Source organism: Salmo salar, chromosome 29 (genome assembly GCF_965601325.2).
Source record: "Salmo salar chromosome 29, fSalSal1, whole genome shotgun sequence".
In the NCBI taxonomy this organism is placed as follows: domain Eukaryota; kingdom Metazoa; phylum Chordata; class Actinopteri; order Salmoniformes; family Salmonidae; genus Salmo; species Salmo salar.
In genome coordinates, this window is record NC_138319.1 from 8,218,599 (window position 1) to 8,224,908 (window position 6,310).

General features: G+C 41.9%; 1 pseudogene; it reads left to right on the top strand.

Moving 5' to 3' along the window:
• The first annotated feature begins 2,726 nt into the window (after positions 1-2,726).
• On the top strand, positions 2,727-5,769 carry LOC106590056 (melanocortin receptor 4 pseudogene; annotated as a pseudogene).
• The last annotated feature ends 541 nt before the right edge of the window (positions 5,770-6,310 follow it).

Below are 6,310 nucleotides of genomic sequence, written 5' to 3' on the forward strand. Positions count from 1 at the left end.
AGTTTGCATCCCAGTATTACACTTTATATACATCACAAAGACTGAAATCTAATAAAACCGTTTGATATAGAAACACTGGATTTAGAGTCGATGCCCCACGGAATTCTAATTAGCATAATTAAACAATCCCTATAAAAAGTGGCGCCTTGGTCTAAGGCAGTGCTTGTAAGAATCACTACAGACCTGGGTTCGATCCAAGGCTGTATGACAGCCGGCCGGGAGACCCATAAAGCGCTTCACAATTGCCCCAGTGTGGTCCAGGTTAGGGGAGGGTTCGGCTGGCTGGGATGTCCTTGTATCACCGTGCTCTAGCGACTCCTTGTGGCAGGCCAAGCGCCTGCAAGCTTGGCCAGCTGGATGGTGTTTCCTCCGACACATTGGTGTGGCTGGCTTCCGAGTTATGCAAGCAGTGTGTCAAGAAGCAGTGCAGCTTGGCAGGGTTGTGTTTTGGAGGATACTCTTGACCTTTACCTCTCCTGAGTCCATAGAGGAGTTTCAGCAATGGGACAAGACTGTAACTACCAATTGGATATCATGAAAAAGGGGTGTCAGTTTAAGCTAGAGATATCTGCGGTGAAAGGTGACAGAGCTAGAGATGTGTTTGTCAGACAATGAGACATCCCGAAAATCCCAAAACGTCTGTAGCATCCCAACGGTTTGGCATATTGTGAACCTTCTATGGAAAGATGAGACGAACACAATGGTGTTCTCTGATTTGCTCTACGACCCCCACAAGAGTCATGGGCCTCGTTTGCCAAATTCTGTCTGTAGCGTCCGAACAGTTTGGGCTACACACTTTTGCTCTAGGATGCCAACAGACCTCACATGACTCTTCTAAGGTCTCCCGGTACCTTCCTTTAGATTCTTTGGGGGGGGGGGGGGGACTATCTGTTATTCAATGTGTTTGTACGGGCTAGTGGCAGTAACGCCAAATAAACATTTTCTTCATTAAAAAAAAGTATATATTTTTTTATATTTCAAGGGGTCTTCAAATTCAAAGTCAAATAGCAAAATGATCCTTGGCATTACCTTCTTAAAACAATTAAATATAGCTTAGTAGAACCCCCTCCCCTGACTTAGACAGTGTTAATAAAATTGTTTATTGATTGTGAATGTATGAAAATATTAACATTCCACCCATGAGGCCACTAGAGGGCTCTTCTGGTCATTTGACTGCAGAAGAGAGCTACCCACAAACATGTGCACACACACATGCAATCACAAACAGACATGCATGCACACACATATATAGTTACACACTAGTCTAGGTCCAAGAGGCTTCTAAACAGCTTCTACCCCCAAGACTATTCACATTGCCCCCCCCTTCCCTCTCCACACCACTGCCACTCTCTGTTGTCATCTATGTATAGTCACTTTAATTAACTCTACCTACATGCACATACTGCCTCAACTAACCGGTGACCCCACACATTGACTCTGAACCGGCACCCCCTGTATATATTGTTATTTTTTACTGCTCCTCTTTAATTACTTGTTACTTTTATCTGTTATTCTTATCTGTATTTTTTGAAACTGCACTGTCGTTTAGGGGCTATTAAGTAAGCTTTTCACTGTGCGGTCTACATCTGTTGTTTTCTGCGCATGTGACTAATACAATTAGATTTGATTTGATAGGACACACATGCACACACACACACACACATACAAACACACACCACATTATTAGGTGGGGACAGATAACCTTGACGTTGGCAGCTAGTGACAAGCTTTGGATTCAGACCATTGACTTTGTCTGAGATTCTCAATTCTCTCTTCAGTGGCTCAAAACTATGCTATAGCTAGCACTAGTGATGGGAAACTGAGTTTTTGCCTGGATACATCTTACACCATGCTTTCCTTTTTTTACCTTCAAGTTTACTATAAAAAATAAACGGATTCTATGGCATTATTTGAGATGCTTCAGACAGAAACGTATACTATGCTAATGTATTTGAAAAACTAGTAAATAGTGTGTTTTCAACGGTATTTGGCCTCATACCCTCACATCCCTAAATGTTCCATAGCTCCCTACTCTACCTGCTAAGCTCCCTGTCAGGTGAAACTACAGAATTCGAACTATATTTGTAAGTACAGTGTTCAGAATAGGTCGGTGTTTGAAAGTAGCTTAGACACTAAGAAAGCATCAGAACCACGGCGAAATCAGTGTGATCTCACATTTTCCAACACACAGTTAGATAAAGCACATGATCAAATGAAGCTTCGGACGTCATTGATGATGTACTTCTGATTAAGCGATACACGCATTGGCACACCCCTACTCGCCCCCGGGTGCTCGTTCTGGTTTTTGCCCTAGCACTACACAGCTGATTCAAATAACCAACTCATCATCAAGCTTTGATTATTTGAATCATCTGTGTAGTGCTTGGGCAAAAACCAAAATGTGCACACAGGTGGGGGGCACCAAAAAGGTATCTGTTAAGGTTACAAGCCAAATAACCATTATTTGGCACTATATAGATACATTTGTTTTTAGTGTGTAGGCAACAAAAGATTGAGCTGTTATAATCTCCAAATCATTCATTCTTAAATCTGCTGTGCCTTTATATGTTTATCAACCCCAGCATTACAGTTTGCCCCTCCCTACACTTGTCTTGTGAGCTGAATGGCTAACATGACTAGGTGGGAGGGGCTATGGGGAGGTTTATTTTTTTGACTGTATAACTCTGGAAGGAAAGGGAAGAGATTATGTAGTCTGCAAAGTGGTCCGCCCTCTCCATCTCTGAGGTTCACACTCCTGTCACTGATCAACTCAGCTCCTGTTCTTTCATTCATTCTCTGCCATGCTCTCTCACTCCTCTGCTTTCTTTATCTTCAGTCCTTCTTTCTTTCCATTTCTCCATTGGCCCTTTTCTATTTACATATGTTTTACTTCGTCTCTCTATTTATCATCTCTGAATTCTGTATTCTCAATTCACTATATCTCTCCTTCTATCATCACTCTATTTTCATCCTTACCTCTGCCCCCTCTCTCGCTCTCTCTCTCTCTCTCTCGCTTTCTTTCTTTCTTCCTGGAGGCTGCCAGTTGATAGCAGTGTAGAGAGAGTGCCAGGGGCTAAGGAAGGCTAACATCAGCAGATGTCTGAAGAAAATGACTCTGCTTGACCAGTTTGGGGGCTGGATGAGGCAAAGAAGAGGATCAAACATTGGGATTCATTCTGCTTTTCACCACCTGCCGGGCGCCTGACTCTGAGCATGGAAGACAACAGAACAAGAGGACCATTGAGCACGCAGCACTGAGAATTTCGGAGTATACTGATGGACTAAACTAGGTGGATTAATAGCCAACAACAAGGCTAGAATGGTGACATTAACATTTTACTAAAAGGCTTAGAGAACCAACTAAGAGAACTACCAACTACACAATGAATACCACAGAACACCATGGGTTGATCTCTGTGAGCTATAACAGGAACTTCAGCACTGCTGAGAATCTGGTACCGGTCAACAAAGACTCAGAGGGCATTGGTCTCAATGACTCTTCGACGGGATGTTATGACCAGCTCCTCATCTCCACCGAGGTCTTCCTCACGCTGGGGATTGTTAGTTTATTAGAGAACATCCTGGTGATTGCCGCTATCATCAAGAACAAGAACCTCCACTCTCCCATGTACTTCTTCATCTGTTCTCTGGCCGTGGCCGACATGCTGGTCAGCGTCTCCAATGCCTCCGAGACGATTGTCATAGCCCTGATCAACAGCGGCAACCTGAGCATCTCCGGGTCGCTGATAAAAAGCATGGACAACGTGTTCGACTCCATGATCTGTAGCTCACTGCTGGCGTCGATCTGTAGTCTCTTGGCGATTGCCATAGACCGCTACATCACCATATTCTACGCACTGCGCTACCATAACATTGTGACGGTAAAAAGTGCACTGGCGGTGATCTCCCTCATATGGTCGTGTTGCGTGGCGTCGGGCGTGCTCTTCATCATCTACTCTGAGAGCACCACTGTCCTCATCTGCCTTATCACCATGTTCTTCTCCATGCTGGCACTCATGGCCTCGCTCTACATCCACATGTTCCTCCTGGCCCGGCTACACATGAAGAGGATCGCCATGCTGCCTGGGAACGCGCCCATCCTCCAGCATGCCAACATGAAGGGCGCCATCACCCTCACCATCCTCCTAGGTGTGTTTGTAGTGTGCTGGGCTCCCTTCTTCCTCCACCTCATCCTCATTATCTCCTGCCCCAGGAATCCCTACTGTGCCTGCTTCATGTCGCACTTCAACATGTACCTCATCCTCATCATGTGTAACTCGGTCATCGACCCACTCATCTACGCACTCCGCAGCCAGGAGATGAGGAAGACCTTCAAGGAGATCTTCTGCTGGTACAGCCTGCCAAACCTGTGTGTCTGTGAGCTCCCCGGGAAATAGTGACCCTTTGAACAGCTGACAACTGCTGAGGTGGTTTCTGCCTTTGTCTCCTCACATGAACGAGACAGCTGAGACGTTGTATACAGCATGAGGTCTTTGATGTTGGTTCTGATTGTGATTGGTGAGGACTGATTTGCACTCTTTCTGCCCGTGCTCCAGGACATGGCTGTAAATTATTCAAAAGTAGTTCCTCTTAAACAGTTCTGGTTACCATGGCTCGGGTTGCCAGAGAGAAGGTTGGTTTACATACAAACTGTAAAAACAGAACACAACAGCAATCACATTCTTTCTCTACAGCACAATCGGGTATCTTTTTGTTTGTCTTGAACAATTCTGTTTTTAAAGTAACTGACCCATAATATGAGAAGATATGATGATGATATGAGAAAGATATCTATTTAAAAGAAGTTAGATATTTTAATATTTAAATTTGATTATTTAAATATTTAAAACATATTTAAAGTACTGAGTGGCAGCTGCCTACACACTATGGTATTTTTCAAGGATAACATATACACCGAAAGTAGTGCTCACAAGCCAAAACTGGTCACCAAAAATGGTGCACAGTTGTGTACTACGTCATCCAATTCATATGATATATTAGGAATTCAAATGTCGTACAATATATTTGTAAGTGCTTAAGATCCAGGACTGCATCTTTAAATGGCACACTATATGACAGTGTACGTTTATTTCATACTCTGAATGTTTGAAAGTGGAAAGCTTCAAAAAGATAATCTACCTCCCGGATCAAACATAATGTAGCAGTTAGAGATTGTGAGCAAACTGTAAAAAACAACTGTTAAGTCTTGCACCGTGCTTTGTAGAATAAATGTCTTAGGCTGACAACTACAACACATAGTGGCTCTAAATTGAAAAAACAACAACAAAGTGAAGCACTTATTGAAATGATTTCTGTTGAGAATAAACCCAGTCGGGATAGCTACATCTCATTTGTTTAAAAAGTAAAAGCTACCTATGCTGCTTGAAAAAAAACACACCTTGTCTGAACATGTGCATTTATAGTCACCATTACATGACACAGACACACTCTAATCTATATTTTTAATTCATCCTCAATATGCATTCATCAAGTGCTTGGATAATTCTTTGCAGACCTATCTTACACTGTACATGTAACTTCTTATGTATGAATTCTATAATTTCTTAACCCCAACCCTAACCCTAATTCTAGATTCTATTGATAGTATATTTTGCTCTTATTTATATGTATCTAAAATTGAAACCATGTGAGTATGTGCTTTTGTGTTTATATCATGTCGCTTGTTGTTCTGGCCTTAAACATGCTGCACTGTGATGTAAAATAACAATTTCAGCAGCGGTGTTATATATACATATTTTAATAAAATAATGTGTAAAGCCTATTGTTTACAGAACGATATAACTGTCTGTTTCTTGCAGTTCATACTCGGTATCATAATTTATTCTGATTAAAGCTGTAACCATTCTTCCAGCATTCTTTAAATGAAAGCTGCAACCCTACTATTGTGTTAAAGCTTACTCAAAGGCAGCCTTACTCTCATTAAAAGTGTTGCCGAGCCTGGGAGCTTAGATCAATAGGCCTATGTGTTTAGACAAGTTAACTTCTATGAGTAGCTATCTACAAATCCCCCCCCCCATGTTTTGAAACACAAATTAGGGCTATATACTTTTCTTCTCCCAGTTTAGACTTTAACCTTTGAGCAAACTCAAAAATGTGGTTAATCACAAACAAATACGATCTCTTTTGGGGCTGGGAGCTTTCTATGGAATGATGTAATTTATTTTCTTATCCAAATGATGGTTTGGACAAATAAGACTGGGAAATCATCTTAAACAACCTAATATGTAGTTACAGTATATTAGGTTATTGAAATAGATACAATTCCGCAAGATTTTGCTCTTTGAGTATT